We start from the raw sequence: 21069 nt of genomic DNA on the forward strand, positions 1-21069 counted from the left end.
ACTCACTAAAAATGTATATTAAAATTCAAAATAAATTAAACAACCAAATTTAAAAATTTAGTGGTTTTAAAATTCATTTGATGTCTAAGGGTATTTATATTTCTATTATTTACTTTTTATATTTTATCAATTAAATCACAGCTCCTCATAAACATTAAAATGGGTTTGTTCCGACACAATATACAAACCCTCGGTCCTTTACATTAGGGATTACTTTCAGGCATAGGCTGGAAATGGCCGTTCAAACTTCAAACAAGGTGGTTAGGCAGTTAATTACTGTCTGGGAGGCGGGAGTGCTGCCTGCCCGGATGTAAACATTCCAATTTGCTTTTGGCCATCGTAGCATGCGGACGTTGTTCTTCACGCTCTCTGCCTGACTGCTTATTTCTTCTATTTTGGTGGGAAATTTTTGTTATTTTTCTTGCTAATCAATATGGACAAGCCTTCTAAGCCTTCCTATCCCCAGCGCGTGTGTCCCGGGGTGGGAGGCAAGAAATGCAATTCATTTAGGTCTAGCGTCGACGCCGACCGCGACGCTCCTTGTTATGAGTGTTGCTCTTGGTCCCCCGAGCAATGGAGGAAGTTCGAGGGGAGGAGACGTTACCGTCGTAAGCCTGCCAAGGAATCGTCCGAGGGTAATACGCCCCCGACGACTCCAGTGGTGGCGAACGTGTCGGGTTCGTTTCTCCCTCCCGGCGAGCTTCCCCTGCTTGCTCCCTCTCCTTCGGGTGAGGACTCCCCCTCCCCTTCCTCATTCGTTTCATCGGGTGTGGAAGGGCATGGGGGAGAGTTGGACCAGGACATCCTCTCGGGGGTCTCTTCCCGTTCTGGAGGGGAATTTTTTCCTCCAGAGCGGGTAGAGGCTTCCCAACCTAACCCGACTTTTGCTTCAGGTCTTGGGCTGGATAGCCAGGCAACAGACATCTCATCAACCTGGCTACACCTGGGCCTACCTGGCGTACCGTCACTGGAGGGGCTGGTGTCACATCTGTCCAGCGCTCCAGTGACCACTCACTGCGCAGCGACAATCACCACAACCTCGGTCACCATGTCAGGTTTCGCTAAGCTCCCAGTGTCGGTAGCTTCGCACCTGGATACCCAGGTCTCGGCTGCCCCTGCCATGCATCACACAGTACCGCTGCCTCCTGGGTTCCTGGCCCCATTCACGTGACCGGGCCCCTCCTACATGGTGACGTCAACTCTACCATATGTGACTGTCCCTGACCCCGTTGCTGACCCTGGCCCAATCTCGACCATGGTTCCGGCTTCTCGCTTCTCAATCCAGCTCAGCACTTCATCTGTTCCTCTCCCCATACCTTCGACTCTGGCGTGGCCCGGCCTGGCTGCCCACGCACCATCCGTGCCTGCATTCCCGCCCCGCCTCCTTTCATTCCTGGCCGCCACACGATTGCTCCCGACCAGGCAAGTGCTGGCCCGAGCACCGCATTCTCTGCCCGGGATGCGCCTTCTGTTGCAGCCCCTCCTCCTGTTCCTGAGTCTTCAGCTGCGCCTGCTTGGTTTGGGGACCTGACGGCGATACTGAAGAAGATGGCAAAGAAGAAGAAGAAGAGGTCTAGGAAGGTGTCGTCATCTTCGTCTTCGTCTGCTGCCTCTTTTTCTCCTTTCGAGGCTTCATGGCCAAAGAAGAAGAAGTCTGCCTCTCCCCCCTCTAAGAAGTCTCTCACTGAGACTTTCAAGGGACTGCCTCCTTCCACAGGGAAGGCAGTGGGATCTCTCGTCGGCTCTCAAGCGGAGGGGTGGTAAACAAACAAGACCAACAACGCTCCTGACATTTTGTGCATTTATATGCTACCCAGATAGCATTTTGATATTCGTGAATCTCCCTGACCTGAGTGAAGTGTTGTGCAATCTGATCTGAGTGCTGCTTATTATTTTAACTATGTAGACTTAGTAATATTTTAACTGGAAAGTATTCTCCTGGAATCGGGGACTCCTGCTCAATTTTTCTATTTTCTGCACATGCGCAGTAAGAGTATTATGACGTATTGCTGACATCATTACTCACTACAAAGAATATTGCCAATCGGAAGACGTACAAAAAGTTCTGAAACACTACAGATTCCCAGTAGAATTCTGACACTATAATGTCCTCTTCTAATAAACAGGTGTCTTTAAACAATCCCACTTGGGAGTTCCTCCACTCAAACTATAGGAAAGCGGAGTTACAGAAGCACTGTCGTGAGATCGGTATCACAAAGGTTTGGGTCACAAAAGAAAAATTGATGATGTACACTAGCAGGTCCATATTTTTAACGTTACTTTTGTGAAATGTTTCGACGTCTGTGCTCCTTTTATTACGAAGGTAATGAGACACCCGCCTGCTCCTTGGATCGACACCGAAATTAAAGATGCAATGAGATCTAGAGACAATATACTAAAGGAACTTAAAATAAATAAACAAGACCTAAATGTTGAAAGTAGTTACAAAAGGGAAAAGAAACACATTAAGACAATGCTGTCTAATAAGAAGAAAAACTATTACAAGGAAGAATTCTCCAAATGTACGGGTAATATGAGGGGAACATGGAATGTCATCAATAAAATAATACCTCCTAACAAAAAGTCTCCTCCTGGGGGATCACTTGAAACCACAGGCATTGATGCTCAGAAGAGAGTAGATGATTTTAATCAATATTTTGCCAATATAGGAAGGGAAACGTACGCCAGATCACAAGAAAATATCTGTAATATCTGCAATAACAATCAACTCCATTGTGATCAGCCCTCTACATCATTATTTACAATAAATAAATTCCGACCTCAGCCAGTTGATATGGACACTCTGATTCTTGTAATAAAATATCTAAAACCCAAAAACTCTTGTGGTTCTGACGGAATTCCGTTTCGATTTTTAATTGACTCTCTGCCCGTTACAATATTCTACATTCTTGTTATTGTCAACATCTCAATTGACCTTTGGAAACATCCTTACGTAGTTCCCGTTTACAAAAGTGGAGACACTGAAAACGTTGGAAATTATAGATCAATATCTCTGTTGCCTGTCATCTCAAAAATACTCGAGAAAATAATTGCCATTCAACTGATGTCTTACCTTGACTTAAATAATTTACTAGTTAACGAGCAACATGGTTTTAGACCCAATCTTTCAACAGAAACTGTGTTACTTACAGTTACCAATAAAATATATGAAAATATAGAAAATAAGAAATTATCTCTCCTGTTATTATTAGATCTATCCAAAGCGTTTGACAGCGTTAATCTTCAGATTCTAATATATAAATTAGCTAAAGTCAATGTCGACTCTTTTTGGTTCGAAGATTATGTGAGCAATCGCTTCCAATCTGTTAAAGTTGGGTCACTCCTATCCTCTCCTGAGGAGATATCTTTTGGTGTACCCCAGGGGTCGATTTTGGACCCATTGCTGTTTTTGATCTATATCAATGATCTACCATAACATATACGGGATGGACTTCTTGTTATTTATGCTGACGATACACAGATTTTGCTGACTGGGGACTTGAAAAAGCTCGATGATTTGATAAAGAGAGCCGAAAATATATTGACTATTGCAAAATATTATTTTAATAGTAATGGCCTATTACTTAACGAAGGCAAGACCAAGGTCATTTTCTTTGGATCAAGACAGTATATCTCTCGCATCCCAGAGAACACGAACATAAAATTCAGTAATGTGACACTTGTTCCGTCACACACAGTTAAAAACCTGGGAGTTTTCATGGATTGTAGCATGACTTTTAATGCACATATTGACGAACTACGCAAAAAGGTAACTGGCATCCTGTTATATCTTAACAGAGTGAGTGATAGATTTGAGCCAGACTGTCGAGTCGTGGTGGTACAGTCGTTGGTACTGAGTGTCCTGAACTACTGTTTGCGGGTCTGGGGTTCGACCAATAAAACCCAGTTGGAAAGGGTCAAGAAAATACAAAATTTTGCCGCAAAGGTCGCCGTTGGAGGTGCCCGAAAACATGACCATGTTACTCCAATATTTGAAAAACTGAATTGGCTGTGAATGGAGCAGAAGTACTTTTACGATATATGCCTCTTGATTTATAAAATCAGAAATAAACTTCTGCCAGAATGGCTCTTTTCTTTGCCAACGGTAGGCCAGAATCGTACTGAGAACATTAACACGAGGCACCAGGATCACTTATCTGTTCCGAGAACTTTCACGATACGGGAGCGAGGCGTCTAGGTGTGTGTGGTCCCGTGTTCTGGAACCATCTGCCTGCTGATATCAAGCAGCGCGAAACCATATCTTCTTTTAAATCTCATTTGATTGCACACTTACTCCAAAAATGAGAAACTCTTCATTTTTAACCTTAGGTTCTCATTACTGTCATAAGTCTTAGGAGCTTTAGAAGTATTCTCTTCTATACTGAATAAAAGTTGTGAAATTTTATCTTTGGTTGTAAACTCTGTTTACTTTATCTTTTATGAGAATTAGCTAATTTATTATTTTACTGATTTGAAAGTTTTTACTTGACTGTTTTTAAGGATCGTATTCATTTTATGCCTATATTATTGTATGTTGTTTATCTTACTGCATTTCTGTTGCATAGTCGAAAATTTTTATTGCATTTCCGTTTTTATTGATATCAGTGATGTTGTATTGCAAATGTCACCTGTATACTAGTTGCAGGTCCTGTGATAATGAATACTGTTTATTATGTAAAACTCTTTATAAAACTATGAATAGACCTGTGTTACTCAAGAAAGAGTAAAATTATGTAACAGCCATTTTTAATGGAATAAAGAATTTGACTTTGACTTCCCAATCCACGGATCAGGGAACCGCTGCCCTGACCTCCGGGTCAGTCGCATCGGGAGCCAAGGGTGTACAGACCAAGGTCCACAATCCCCCCGCTGTGCCTAAGAAACCTGTGTCTAAGGTCAGCGAGTCCACGTTGGACACTCGTACGCGAGTTGCTCCGAGTACCTGGGTCTCCAAGGAGACCCGCGTACCCCAGGCTGATACAGGAGAAACTTCTCGCCGTACAGACCAGGGCGTGGGGCGAGAGAAAGAGCCCGGGCATGCAGGTGCTCCAGCTCTTCCTGCTGGCACTCCTGGGAGTGCCAAGCCAGGTTCTCGGGATAGCGCTGTGGCCCCTCGGGGCCGAACGCCAGGAGAGGTGGAGAAGAGGTTCCCTGCTCAGTCTTCCCGAGAGGCTACGGCCTCGAAGAAGACTGGGGCGCGTCTAGAGGACAGCGCAAGCTCGCACCAGCCAGACGCGCGCTCGACTCCTCCCAGTCCCCGGCCACGTCCACGTGGCCAGCCTGGCTCGGGGGAAGCCAGCGTGCGGCTCAGCTCATGCGAGCCGCTCCGCTCTCCTCGGAAGACTGCTTCGCCTAGACGAAAGCACTCTCCTCGACCCGGGCTGCCATCACCACCGCGGGTTGGTGACTGCTCCCAGCCCACTGCCTCTGTTGGTTCTGCCAGCAAAGCCAGTGGGAGTGCCCGATCCTCCTCGCCTGTCCGCTCCGCCTCTTCGGCTCCTTCCAAGAGGTGCGAGTCAGACAGGAAGAACTCTGGCGAGTTTTCTCCTCAGAGTTCTACCTCGTGGGCGTACGAACCTGGCTCGGTCCTTGGCTCAACCAGGTCTTACGCCCGCGTGGTCCAGGAAGGATCACGGGGGTCTGCTGAGGTTCTCCCTCCTACAGGGAGAGTAGATCGGGAGGACCACACTCTGGAAGGACTCGAGGGTCCTCTGCCCCAGGATGCGGACACCCCCGAGATACAGAGGACTTTTGCAGAGGTTATTGCACTGATGTGTCAGCACAACGACCTCGGGGAAGGGACCACGGACTCATCTGTGGATCGTCCTTCACGCCTCGAATCCTTTTGGGGACCCAAGGAACCCAAGGCTTCGGTGGGGCTGCCATGGTCCACGCTTGCCGAGGGGGTCCTCGACCAGGTGAACAGTCTTGTGTCTGGGCAAGACAGCTCACTTCGGTCGGGCCGCTCGGAGAAGCTTCTTCCCCCCCTCTGTCTCAACAGATGCGTTTCTACACTCCAGCTTTAGGGGCGTTGCTGACTAAACAGGTTGACCCGGACCTGACTCGTCTGGATCCAGGTCTGACGCTGCAGCAGCTTACTGCAGAGAGTATCTCCCTCTCCCAGAAAGAAGCTGCAACCCTGGAAGCCACTGCCATGGCGGCCTTCCAAGCAGTCTCCTGACTCAATCTGTGGTCCTTCACAGTATTGAAGGTAGCTGCTTCCTCGGGTGCTATCGTGCCTGGGGAGGACTCCGCCTTTGGGAGACTGTGCCAGTCTGGGGGTAGAGCTATCTCCTACCTCGCCCACCAGACTGCGAACCTGTGGGCAAACCTGGTTCTGAAGCGGAGAGATGCCGTTCTCTCTCACTTCTCCAGGCCTGTAGGTCCCGAGTCAGCAATTGCCCTTAGGAATGGACCATTGCCGGGTTCCTCCTCTCTCTTCCCCAGAGAGTTGGTGGACGCCGCAGTGGACAAACGCCGGGCCGATGACAGTGACTGGCTTGTCCACCAGGCAGTGGCCAAGACCTCCGGGTCTTCGCATTCCACTGCGGCCAGGTCTTCGGGCCAGGCTGGCACTTCCTCGGCCCCTAAGAAGTCCCAGTCTTTGAAGGGGTCACGGGGAAACACCCAGCCTTCTTCTTCCTCGAGAAGGGGGGGTCCCTCCTGTCCTTTTCAGCCCACTTTCCAAGCCGGTAAAGGGGGCAAAGAGAAGAAGAAGGGGAAATGCTAGGGGCGGTGTGCCCCCCCAACAGCTACTGAAGGTGGGGGGGTGCCTGTCGAGCCATTGGGCAACATGGCAGCGACACGGAGCCGAGACCTGGATAGTGGATGTCCTTTGAGAGGGATATCTACTATCTTACTAGTCTCGGCCTCCCCTCACCTACACTCCAGTCCATCTCCAAACATATGTTCTAGGATCTCCGAAGGACACTGCACTACAGCAAGAAGTGCAAGCCATGCTGAGCAAGGGTGCTGTAGAAGTTGTGTCGGACCAGTCTCCAGGCTTTTACAGGCATGTCTTTCTCGTAGCGAAGACCTCAGGGGATGGAGACCGGTCATAGACCTCTCTCCCTTGAACCGTTTCGTTCGCCAGACTGTTCACGATGGAAACAGCGCAATCTGTGCTGGCCTCCATCAGGGAGAATGACTTGATGCTTACGGTGGACTTGAAGGATGCGTATTTCCAAATACCCATTCATCCGTCCTCTCACAAGTACCTCTGCTTTGTCCTCGGGGAGACGGTCTTCCAGTTCAGGGCACTTTGTTTCGGGCTCTCGACCGCTCCCCAGGTGTTCACGAGAGTCTTCTCACTCGTGTCAGCTTGGGCCCACTCGCACGGGATACGTCTTCTGAGGTATCTTGACGACTGGCTAGTCCTGGCGGGCTCTCACTCGCAGTTGCTACAGGACAGGGATCGGCTCCTCGAGTTTTGCCAGGATCTAGGGATCGTGGTGAATCTCGAGAAGTCAGATCTCATCCCCAAGCAGAGGATAAAGTACCTGGGCATGCTGATAGACACGGTAGCAGCGAAAGTCTTTCACTCGGACTCTCGTATCAGCAAGTTCAGGTAGGCAGCACAGCTGTTCCTGTCACGACAGGAGCAGCCAGCCCAGCAATGGCAAGTCGTCATTGGTCACCTGTCCTCTTTGGAGAAGCTAGTACCTCATGGGCGTCTTCACCTGCGGTCTCTTCAGTGGAGACTGAAGGAGTATAGGTCCTAGTCCCGAGACCCCCAGTCCTTCCTCATCCATCTTGCCGAGGAGGTGAAGGAGGACCTTCGCTGGTGGTTGGACGACAGGAACCTCTTGATAGGAGTATCCCTGCATACTCCCCCTCCGGACATGCTACTGTTCTCAGATGCATCGACCGAGGGATGGGGCGCACACCTGGAGGAGTTGCTGACTTCGGGAGTGTGGCACTGAGACGACAAGGGTCTTCACATCAACATCCTGGAACTCAAGGCAGCCTTCCTGGCCCTCCAAGAGTTCCGGGATTGAGTGATGGGACACTCCGTGGTACTGATGAGCGACAATACCACGGTAGTGGCATATGTCAACAAGCAGGGGGGCCTAGTGTCCCGCCAGCTTCATCAGTTGATGATGCAGGTGCACGAGTGGACCGCGGCTCACTCGGTAGAGCTGTCAGCCAGGTACCGGTATATTCCAGGCAAGAGGAATGTCATGGCAGACAAGCTCAGCCGCCAGAACCAAGTGGTAGGGACCGAATGGTCCCTCTACTCGGAGGTAGCGGAAACACTGTTTGACCTGTGGGGCCGTCCAGCCATCAATCTGTTCGCCACCCGGCACAACAGAAAACTCCAGGTCTTCTGTTCTGTCATGCCGGACCCATGGGCCGCTGCAGAAGACGTATTCCAGCACCCGTGGGACAACCTTGATATATATGCCTTTCCTCCGTTCTGTCTGATTCACCAAGTGATCAGCTGAGTGATGATCACCCCGAATCTCAGAATGATTCTGGTGGCACCCAAATGGCCCCAGGCCGTTTGGTATCCAGACCTGCTAGCTCTCCTCTCCGAGGCGCCGAGAGAGATCCCCCCCGGCCCAACCTGCTGTGTCAACCTCATGTAGAGTGGTTCCACCAGGCAGTGCATTCCCTGTGCCTTCACGGCTGGAGGTTATCCACCATCTCTTGCGAGCAAGAGGCTTTTCGCGTCGCAGCAACAGAGATGGCAGGATACCTCAGACGATCCTCCGCAGCGGTATACCAGGGAAAGTGGTCAGTCTTCTGTGGTTGGTGTCGTCGAAGGGGTATCTCTCTGGTCGGAGCTACTGTTCAGCAGGTCGCAGACTTCCTCGTCTTCCTTCGCCGAGAGAAGTTTCTCTCCGTTTCAGCCGTGAAAGGCTACCGCGCTGCACTCAGCCTAGTCTTATGGCTGAAAGGAGTAGACATCTCCTCCTCTTTCGAGATATCTCTACTAATGAGAAGCTTCGAAAGGTCTTGCCCACCCAGGGATCTCAGGCCCCCTGAGTGGGATGTGACTCTCGTCCTAAGGAGCCTGACTCGTGCACTGTACGAGCCTTTATGAGAGTCGTCAGACAGGGATCTGACCCTCAAGACCGTCTTCCTGCTAGCCCTGGCATTGGCGAAGAGAGTTGGCAAACTTCACGGACTTTCCTTCGATGTAAAACACTTGAGGGGATGGGGATCAGTTACGCTCGATTTCGTCCCGGATTTCGTAGCGAAGACTCAGAATCCTTCGATCCCTGACGCATGGTTCGAGTCCTTCACGATCCCCTCCCTAGAGGACTTTGTAGGTAATGAACCAGACGAGATGCTATTGTGTCCCGTTAGAGTGGTAGCGGCGCTATCTGAAGAGGACTCGACGCCTCCGGCCTGAGTGTCAACGACTCTTCGTTAGTATTGGCTTGACCAAGAAAGAAGTATCCAAGAACACCATCTCTTTCTGGCTTTGTGAGACGATAAGGAGAGCGTACTCTGCTGCAGGAGAAGACAACACTGGTACCCTTCGTCCAAGAGCTCAAGAGGTCCGCAGCATTGGTCCGTCCCTCGCATTCCGGAAGAACATGTCGGCGGGGGTGTGGTCCCAACAGACTACTTACACCTCCTCCTACCTCCGGGATGTTGCACACAAGTCCTTGGACACTTTTTCCTTGGGTCCCGTGGTGGCTGCTCAACAAGTTGTGTAGCTTACCCGGCTCCTCTAACAGGACAGGCTGCATCTCGCCTAAGTTGTATGGTTGTGATTGGGAGAATGAATGTGGAGTGACTGGCCTCTCTTCTTTCTCCCCATCCTGGTTCTCTTTCCACGGGCAGAGAGCGGATGTGCCGTTACAAGCTGGATCTGGCGGTCGATGCAGGTAAGCACCCAACGGGAGCTCCCGTTCTATTTTCCGTTCAGGTTGATAGAAGCAACCCCACTCCTTCCTCTTGCAAGGGGGGGAAGGAGACCATGACTATAAGACAAACCCAATGCTTGGATTTGCCTTTATGTCATCCAATGTCAAGTTCTTCCTAGCCTACTTTGCATGAACTGACGTTTCCTCTTTCATGCAAAGGGACCCAGAAGTCTGACAACTGATCCTGCGTTTCTTACAACCCGATCTTTTTGTCAGAGGCAGTTTTTCCCCTCCTCGCTCTCATGACCAGGAAGGGAGGACAAGGTGGTGAACCCCAGTCAGTTCATAGAGACTCACTCAGATTCCTCCCTCCAACCAGTTAGTCTCCTAATGTAAAGAACCGAGGGTTTGTATATTGTGTCGGAACAAATCACAATTTTTAAAGTAAATTGTATTTTTCCTAACTATACAAACCCGAGGTCCTTTACACTTTATACCCACCTCATGCCACCCCTCAATCTGATACCTGGGCCGAAAGGCAAATTGGAATGTTTACATCCGGGCATGCGGTACTCCCGCCTCCCGGACAGTAGTTAACTGCCTGACCACCTTGTTTGAAGTTTCAATGGCCGTTTCCAGCCTACGCCTGAAAGTAATCCCTAATGTAAAGTTGTGATATTATTGAAAATGTTGAAGATTCCGACAAAATTTCTTTTATTGATCCATTTCCAAAGTTGATGATCGCTGCTGGTTATATTTTGGACATTCACACAGTACATGCTTAACTGTTATCAACACTTTGCAATCTGGGCATTCAGGAGGAGGGCCACAGGGACTGTTCATTAAGTGTCCATGTGTCATACGAGTATGGCCTATTCAAAGACGCGTCAGAATTATTTGTGTGTGTCTCTCTCTCTCTCTAATATGATGAACTCCATTTTCCAACACTGGATTTTATCCGTTTTAATTTATTAATTTCAGGTTCTTCAATCCATATATTTTGCCAATTACTTAATGATTGTTTTTATATATCTTATATAGTCACTAACAGGGATGTTTACATTTTCTCTTGCCATGTGGACTGCTTCTTTAGCTCTTTATCAGCCCCTGCATTTCCTTTAATCCCTACATGGGCAGGGATCCAATATATTTCAATATTTTCTCCATCATTATACAATTTATGGAGTGAAAACTTAATTTGTTGTACAATACTATTTTTTTTTATTATAGCTTTGAACGGCTTCTACAGCGCTTCTGGAGTCGCTATAAATCACAAAATTATTAAATGATGTTTCTTTAATTATTTTTATGGCTGATACTATTGCACATAACTCAGCTCTAAATACTGAGGCATTATCTGGTAGAGAGGACTGATACGTTTTGTCTTGGGATACTGCAGCATATCCCACTCCGTACTGTGACTTAGATCCGTCGGTGCATATTGCGTAATCTGGACCTTTTGAGATTATATGTTCTACTGTATGTTGTCTATGATGTTCTGGGGTATATGAATAAATTTTTGATAAATATTTTAAGTGTGTACAAATTCTCATTTTATTCACTGTCCAAGGAGGAGGTAATTTTAATATTACAGTAAAGGTAACTGTATATTTATATTTAGCGACTCAGCCAATCTTCTGGCCCTAATCGGGAAAGGAGGTGGATGATTGTTTATAAACACATCTCTTAATCCAAATAATTTTTTGGTTGGGGAATCATTTGTCTGAATTCTCAGAGCACTCTTCATTGTTGTTAGCTCTCTATGGAGAGAGAGAGAGAGGTAGTTCACTACATTCAACTTGTAAAAATGACTTTGGTGATGATTGAAAAGCTCCTGAACATATTCTAAGGCCTTCACTATGAACTGGGTCTAACGTTTTCAGCGTTGCGTCTGATGCCGAGCCATATATTTCGCTTCCATAATCAATGATAGACAGCACTGTTGCTTTATACAGTATGGTAAGAGTATGTTTATCGGCTCCCCAAGTGGTGTTCAATAGTTTTTGATCTAGGTTTAATGCTCTTTTACATTTTGATTTCATGTATGTTATGTGTGGGATTTCCAGTTTAAGTGAATATCAAATACTAATCCCAAAAATTTTGCTGTTTGGCCAATTGGTATAGAATGATTTCTGATTTTTAAATCTATTTCTTCACCCTTTTTCCACTTTTTATTTTTTATAAAATATTACTGCATGAGTTTTTTGTATAGAAAATTTAAAGCCTACACAGATGAGCCCATTCATCTATTTTTACTATAATTTTATTAATGATTCACTCTGCATGTTTTATGCGAGATGCTGAATAATATATGGCAAAATCATCCATATACAAGTTACTTTTAATTCCAGTTCGTAGATTATTACTGATATCATTTACTGCTAAAGTGAACAGTGTGCCACTAAGGCTGTGTCCACACGATCGAGCTTTGTTCAACAAACTTTGTCCGGTGTGATGTCAGAAGTGGGCAAAGTTCTGGCTTTGCTCACTGTTTCTCCGCTTCTGACGTCACATTGGACAAAGTTCGTCGAAGAAAGCTCGATCGTGTGGATGTGGCTTAAGTACGCTTCCTTGTGGAACACCATTTTCAAGTGGAAATGTAGTTGACAATAAAATATCAATTCTCACTTGAAAAGTGTGATTTGTCAGAAAGTTTTGGATAAACCTAGGTAAATGTCTACGGATGCTGTTTTTATGTAACATTTTTAATATTGCATATCTCCATGTAGTACCATATGCCTTTTCAGTGTCAAAAAAGATGGCTATACTAATTTGTTTTCATTCAACTCCTATTCATATCTGGTCTTCCAAGTCAGACAGAGAGTCCATTGTAGATCTGTTACATTGTGACCCACACTTGAGTGGAAGTTAAAATTTTATTTTCACAAAGGTGTGATGTTAATCTAGCACTTAGCATTTTCTCTAGTAATTTGCATAAGCAACTTGTTAAAGAAATTGGTCTGTAACTGTTTACATTACTGGGATCTTTTCCAGGTTTGGGGATAGGAATAATTATAGCTTTACACCATTCATCAAGAAATAAATTTTGAAGCCATAAGTGGTTATAAAACTCTAATAAGTATGACTTTGCCAAAGGCGCTAAATGGCAGATCATTTCAAAACAAATACTGTACTGTCACCTCCAGGGGCAGATTTATTGCTGTTCAACGGAGCAAATTCTAACTCTTCCATATTTAATTTTCTATTATAATATCTAGTTTCAAAATTTATTGTTATTAATTCTATACTATTTTTCTTTGCGCGGAAATGCTCATCTAAATTTTTGTCACTACTTACTTTTGCTAAATTTTCTCCTATTACATTACTTAATTCTTTAGGATCAAGTATTCTTTTCCATGTTTTATTATGGCATGTACTATGTGTTTAACATGTGTGCCATTTATTTTCCTGAATTTTTCCCATATTTTTTGTACGGGATTATTATTTGAGGTCTGATACATATGTCTTCCATGAAATGCTTCTTCCTTGAATTACTTCCCTTTAAAATTTTGCAGATATTTTGTTATATAGAGGTTTTAATGTATGGATTTCTAATAATAATATAGTCAGTTTTTGTATATTTTTTCTAATATCAGTAATGTTTTATTCATGTTACTGAACTTCCTATTGAAATTATCACCTTCCGATTTGGTGTTTTATTTTTATTAATGCTGGTTTTTCAGACCACCATAGGACTTTGTATTTTGTTGGATGAGCTTTTAATTTTGGTATTGCTTTATCAGCAACATTTTTAACAAAATCAACAAGAAATTTATTAGATTCATTATGGTCTTTTAAATTTCAAATGGTGGGATATTCCTAGTGTGGGATTCTCCCAACTGCTTTATAAATGTTATATTGAGGGACACGCTTCGTGGGATTATTTTGTAATAATGAAATTAATATTGGGATATGATCACTTGTGCGCAAGTTGTCAAATGTACACCAATCCAATCTGTCTACTATGTTTGATGTACATAGAGTTAAGTCGATTGAGGAAAATGTTCCATGTGTTTTAGAAAAATATGTGCTGATTTCATTATCATTTATACAGCACATGTCGTATGAATCTATGAATTCTTCTATTGTATTTTACTTTCTGCTCTATTTGAGTCTGTACAATTACAGTCCCACATCAGGTTGTGGGCATAAAATTACCTACTAATAATGTAGGTTCCTTGGCATTATTAAGTAATTCTTTAAGTTTGTCAATGTCGTAATTTTTATTTGGTTGGTTGTATAAATTATAAATTACATAATGATTGTTTTTTATTCGAATTTTAATATCTGATATTGGCATGTCAGTAATGTTAACAGGTACTTTGTTGTAAAATACTTAATGTACATATATGGCTGTGCCTAAATTTCCTTATTCATCTCGTGATGTTGATGCTAAGGTATATTTACCTATTGTTGACACAGTTGTGTTGACATGTTGTAAACATAATATCATTGGTTCATATTCTTTTAATAACCATTGTACTTCTCCTAGGTGTAACCTTGTCTGTAGACCATTTATGTTCTTTTGTATAATATAGCTATTGCAAATATTTTGTTATAGTGGTCGAGTTTTACTCTCTTTTTTTGTGTTACTAATTTGGATTTTTTCTAATAATTTACTCACGACATTCATTTGCTTTTCTTTATAATATACTAAGTGCTCAATGCACATGCAACCTTTTCATGGGTACTCAAATCCGTGGTTGCTTTTTTTCTATATTTCGTAAAATTTCTTATAATGTTTGTTAAATCATCTTTTATGTTTTTGTTGTTATTGCATAATTCAATGAAACAATCATTACATCCACATGTATTATCATGTATATTTCATTTTTCATTTGCTCTTGCACCAATTACTGGAGATGGAGCAATCTCTTCTCCTTTGACATAATCATTGTTATCTATGGTATGGTTCTATTTCACTTCTTCAGTGTTTTCGAATCTGCCTTCATAGGTTTTACTATTATTCTAGGAGATAAAGGTATATTCTTAGCTTGATTTTGTTCCTTTTTCATCTCCTTTATCTTTGGTTTAACCGATGTTTCTCTAATAATAGTGGGTTTCTTCGTTTTGGGTGGTGTTCTCTCCAAAGGCCTTTTTTTATCTTTAATTTCCAGTCCATCATGACCCTCCTCTGTTACTTCCGTAGTAGCATCCTCCTGTGTTTCTATTTGCATTAATATTTCAAATTAATTGGATAAAATATTATCCATCTCATTTGTACCTGTTTCTTTATTCTTTACCATCTTAGATTTTATTTCTAAATTATTAATTTCTTCTTGAGATTTGCTTTTCTGTGCTCTGTTACTAATATCTGTTTGAGTTTTTATTTGATCATTTGCTTTTGTTATTGAAGAATATGTATGTTTCTTAGATGGATCTTGAATTCCTCTCACTTTTAATTCTAACTTGGCCTCTTTTGTAGACATCCCCGTTCTTTCTTGAAGTACTTTCAATTCCGTATTGTATATATAATACATGCATTCTTTGGATCTTGCATGATGTTTCTGCCCACAGTTTACATACTTAGGTTCACTGCACTTCCATTGTGTAGTATGTTCAGTAGATCCACAATAAGCGCATACTGGTTCATTGCGACAATTTTTGTGTGTGCCCATACTTACTGCAATTTTGACACTGCAGTGGCTTTGGGACATAAGGTCTTAACTCTCTATTTTGGCTTAAAATTTTTATTTTCTGAGGTAAGTCTTCACCCTCAAATTTTATTTTTGCTATTTTTAATATTTGTTTATTGCTATTTTTACTTGGTACAACATATACCTCACAATCCTGGACCTTGGGGTATCTTTTTTTGAGAGAGTCTGATAACATTTTTTTACCGACTGGTTCCTTGTTGTTTTCAGGTAGTACAAAGGTACCCTGAATGCCGTTCATAATATCGTGTTTTTTCAGTTTTATGTTTATCATTTATATTTTTCAAAGACAAATAGTTTTCGGACTGTCTTTTTGTTGTGGCTTCTACAAGCCAAATTTTTTCCTTTATTCGTTTGAACGACATATCTGTCGTTGGATGTCTATTTAATAAATAATTTTCCAATTTTAAAGCTAAAATATTTTGGTCAGCTTCCATGGTTAGAAACCTTGACCAACTTCCACTCACAAGGAGGGCATCAAAGTGAGTCAAGGTTGGGTCATGTCGGTACTTACTGTTTTTGGGAGTTTTATAAGGTATTAAAGTTTTAATACCACTCTGATTTTGATTATTTGGATTATCCAGAGAATTGTCCATTTCCATGCTAGAAGATTTGCTCTGTACTGGAGCAGCGGTTGTCATCTGTGCCAGAACAATACCATCAAAGGGCCCAGGGGTACTTGAATCTTTAAAATTACTCAGCATAAAGATTTGAGTATAAAAAAATTAAATAAACCTGAAAACCTTAAAAAGATACCATCAGCCTTTCATGGAGTTTATTCTTCCATCAATGGCACAAGTGAGAACCAACTCCCAAATGTCCACTCCCTACCTTACCCCACAGAGGATGGCACAATATGATTAGAGTGGCCCAAGTGTAAGCCAAACCTGCTTGCTAGGACTGACACTATTACTAGAATACAGTACAATAATCCCCACCCTAATCATGTTATGGGCAAATCAGATAGAATGATGAGAGTCCTATCCCTAGAACCAGACCCCCATGGAATCCGTGGTCCAGTCCTAAAAAATAGTTCCGCCAGTTATCTCTCAGGTCCAAACATTATTGGGTAGTTGGCGGTCCTACCACAGTTCCCACTATTTTAGCTTCGGATGTCAACCCAATCCCAGGTATGATATCTTTTCCTATTTATCAGGTCAAATAAATTTTAGCAAAAGCTGAAAATTCCACAAAAATTAATTCAAAGAAATATCTATATAATAGTATATGGGACTCTTGGACTCAAAACCTGGAAACAGATTCCTGGGGTTCAAGAGCCCCCTCACCACGTCAAGGTGGTCCTACATCAAGAGGGGGAGTTGTGCCTGAGCAAATGATTTCATGCCTGATTAACAGCCCTCTGGACACTATCTGAGTGAGACTTGGAATAGATTTCCATATTGTTGTCTTTATTTGACATTCCATTTTATCACTGCAAAATAGGTTTTGATTTGAAATCCTGCATTTTATAATTTACATCTATTTTGAGTCAACTCCAATCTTTCTCTCTAATGGTTAATATAAAGTTCTTGTGTGCTAATGTGAGTGTTACTGCTTATTGTCTTTTGTGTGAAGAAGCAAAAATATGACTTATTAATTTACCCGCCAAAAATTTGAATGGAAGCATGATTGTTCTTGTCTGTATTTCTGACAAATTGGCAGCTCGCCATCAATGGGGAGAAGGCCTCTGCTGCTCCCTTCTCTGACCAACCCAGTCGTCGCTCCAGGAGTCCTGTAAAATACCTAAAAATAAGTCCCTACATTTATTAAAGAATCTGATGACAGTGAAAGTTATGATACTGAAAGTGACTATGAAAATGACACTCTTCATAAGCCTGGTTGGATGATGATGGGGATGAAGAACTAAATGACCCTACGTATTTCAAGAAAGTGATTCCGATAATGACAGTGTTGAACATGGAGAAATTATTGGTGAAGAAGCAAGAATCCTTTGGGGTAGAGGGTCTGTCCGCTGCCGACAATGGGAGAAGGTTGGGTCGTCCTCCTCCTGCTCCTCATCTGGTGGTCTTCATAAGTGTCGTTCAGCAACGGATGATGGTTGGAATGATGGTCATGATTATGTCCTGAATAATTAAGATTTACTGGGTCAGGAGTGAATGGTGATTGTGAACCAAATCCAAATAGCAAAGAATCTGGCTATTTTTGCTTACTCTAGACAATGAAGTAGTGCAAGTTATGGTCGATGAAACCAACCAGTACCATTTGCTCCGCAATGCTGGCAGACCTCCCACAGCTGGGAAGATGAAGACATGGGTTGATGTTTGTTTGTGAGAGATGCTCGTTTTTCTTGCTCTCACCTTACTAATGCCCCATGTTTCAAAAAATCGTTGAGAGTTTATTGGTCAACAGATACATATATTTACACACCATTTTCTAATTTCATGCCATGAGATAGATACCAATACTTATATTGGTATTTCCATTTTACAGACAATACTCTGGGGGACATGCAGTATAACGATAGTTTGTGGAAAATTAGGAACATTTTGAAAATATGGGAACGGTTCAAGAAATATCCCTGCCAAAAACTTGTCATTGATGAAAATTACATTTTTATAATAAAATAGTTTTATATATACTTACCAAGTAATTACATAGCTAACAATTTCTAATAACCGGCAGCTAAAATATGAAAATTCGCGGTAGCGGTTCTTTTGTTTATTTTGGTGCAAGTAGCTAGGCCCCTCCACTTTCAGGAAAGAAGAGGAACAACATAGCAAGACGGTTCAATTTGTTTATGTCGTAATGTCCATGAGAGGGGAGGAGGGAGGGCACCTACTCTGTAATTACTTGGTATGTATATACAGTAAACCCCCCGTATTCGCATTCTCACGATTCGCGGACTCACGCATTCACGGGTTTCTCTATGGAACATATCTACCCATTATTTGCAGAAAATTCGCCCATTCGCGGTATTTTTCACTGAGAAATATTCTTTAATTACTGTATTTTCATATAATTTTCATGAATAAATGCACTTTTTGTGATAAAACTATTAAAATACTCAGGTATGAGCATTTTTACAGGGTTTTTCTTGTGTTAGACTATCAAAATGGGCAGTTCTAAATGTTTTTAGAGGGGTTTTAAGTACTCGCGGATTTTAGCTATTCACGGGGGGGTGTGGGACACATCCCCAGCGAATACGGGGGGTTCACTGTATAAAACTTTATTTTATTATAAAAATGTCATTTTCATATAAGTAACTTGCCAAGTGATTACATAGCTGATTCCCACACAGATAGGGAATGGGATTCGTGGACTTTTTCTACCTCAAGTATTAATTAAAAGTAATAATTTCAGAAGAGAAAGGGGTATTTAGCATCAATACAATGTTTGTTGTTCCCTACCTGGTAAAAGCTGCTGCAGGAAGATACTGCCTCTGGTGGCACTCATCTTACCCCATAGAAGTGTGGCAGTATAGCCAAGTGTCACCTGCTACATAGGTGGGGACCTCGCAGCGAAGGACAGCTCCGAACACTAGCAAAGTATAGAAAGTTTGCCCCTGCCCTGGGCACAGTACCAACACACAACACTAGATAAAAATGCTGATACTTACATCAAACGATTAAAATCACCATCACCCAACCATTAAAAGACCTGGAGGGTGCCCCAGTACAGAGTAGCCCCAGTCTACCCTAAACTCAACACCAAGTACCAAGGTAAAGAGTAAGGATGGAAGGAACGCTTCCTATACTTCCTTCCCCAACACTGTGCCAGCCACCAAAAAAAAAAAAACCCAAGGTACTGCAATCATTAAAAACTGTTTCAACATTGCGTAGATAATGTGCCAAAAAAACTGACTTACATCTCCAATAAGTGGATTGGAGAATGGAGGCAAGAGAAAGATTATGTCTGAACGACAAGGATGTAGCCACGGCTCTAATCCCATGTGCTCTTACCCTTACAAAGGGAAGAAGCTCTTCTCCCACTTGTGAATGTGAGTCGCGAATGAGATCTCTTCCAAAGACAGAGAGGACATTCTTCGAGAGAGGATGTGAAGGGTTCTTCACTGAACACCACAGGTGATCGGACGTACCTCTTATTTTGTCAGTCTTATGGAGATAGCACTTGAGAGCCCTTACCAGACAAAGGAATCTTTCCTCATCTAATGAACCTACCACCTGAGATAGGTTCTTAATGCTAAAAGAATGAAACCAAGGTTTGGCTGGATTTTCGTTCTTAGCGAGAAAGCCAAGAGTAAAGGAGCAAATCACATATCCATTAGAGAAACTGATTCTCCTATCCTGAGCTTGGATCTCACTCTCTTGGCTGTAGCCAAGGCTACTAGGAATAAGGTCTTCTTAGTTAAGTTCCTCAGCAAAGCAGAATCAATAGGTTCAAGGGTGGACCTGAAAGCCATTTAAGTACAATATCCAGGTTCCACAAAACTTGCTGTAAATCTTTGCGCTTTGTCGTATCGAGCGATTTAATAAGTTCGGATAAATCCCGATCTGAGGAAATATCTAGGCCTCTTTGCCTGAATACTCTTCAGGATGGTAAAGCTCTTATTGCACCAGTCCAACAGCATGGCATATGCGGAATCTGGAACTGGAGAACAATATAGTAAACCCCCCATATTCACGTTCTCATGGTTCGCGGACTCACACATTCGCGGGTTTCTCTGTGGAACATATCTAGCCATCATTCGCAGAAAATTTGCCCATTCGCAGTATTTTTCTCAAAGAAATATTCACTAATTACTGTATTTTCATATAATTTTCATGAATAAATGCACTTTTTGTGATAAAACTATTAAAATACTCAGGTAAAAGCATTTATACAGGGTTTTTCTTGGTCTGAGCTATCAAAATGGGCAGTTCTAAGTGATTTTAGAGGTGTTTTAAGCATTCACGGATTTGACCTATTCGGGGGTGTGTGTGTGTGTGTATGTGTGTGTGTGGGACGCATCCCCCGCAAACACGGGGGGTTCACTGTAAAGTGGAAGGCAATGATTTCTAGAGATTGCAAACAGGTCTACTGTCGGCCTTCCCGGCACCTTAAGCATACCAATGGGTCCAACGTCCATTCCTTGGGAATCACCTGGTTGCTGCTCAGCTAGTCCGCTAGTACTGTATATTCATCTTGCCTTGCGCAAATCTCGTTACCATCCTTGTCTGATTTTGATGAGCCCAGAGAAGGTCCAGAGCCGCATCACAGAGGGAGGAGGAGTGAGTTCCTCCTTGCTTGCTTATGTAGGCCAGGGCAGTCATATTGTCTGAGTGCACTGCAATGGTCTTCTTGTCTCAAACTTCCAAAGGAAAGGCTTGCAATCCTAGACTGATCGCAGTCAGTTCTTTCAAGTTTATATGCCAAATTTCCTGTTCTGATGTCCACCTTCCAAAGACTTCCTTGTCCCCCCCAGATCGCACCCCAACCTAAGTCGGACGCGTCTGCACAGAGGCTTAGGTTGGGGTTCAGAGGAAAGAGAGACTTCCCTTCTAGTAGCCTGTTTTCAGATCTCCACCAAAGCAGAAGTCTTAGGTTCTTGGGTGACTGGGAACACAAATGAGTCTGGATATTTCTTTCGGTCCCAATTGTCTGAGGCAAAACTGGAGTACCCTCATGTGAAGTCTCCC

This window comes from Macrobrachium rosenbergii, chromosome 9 (assembly GCF_040412425.1).
Source record: "Macrobrachium rosenbergii isolate ZJJX-2024 chromosome 9, ASM4041242v1, whole genome shotgun sequence".
NCBI classification, from domain to species: Eukaryota; Metazoa; Arthropoda; class Malacostraca; order Decapoda; family Palaemonidae; genus Macrobrachium; species Macrobrachium rosenbergii.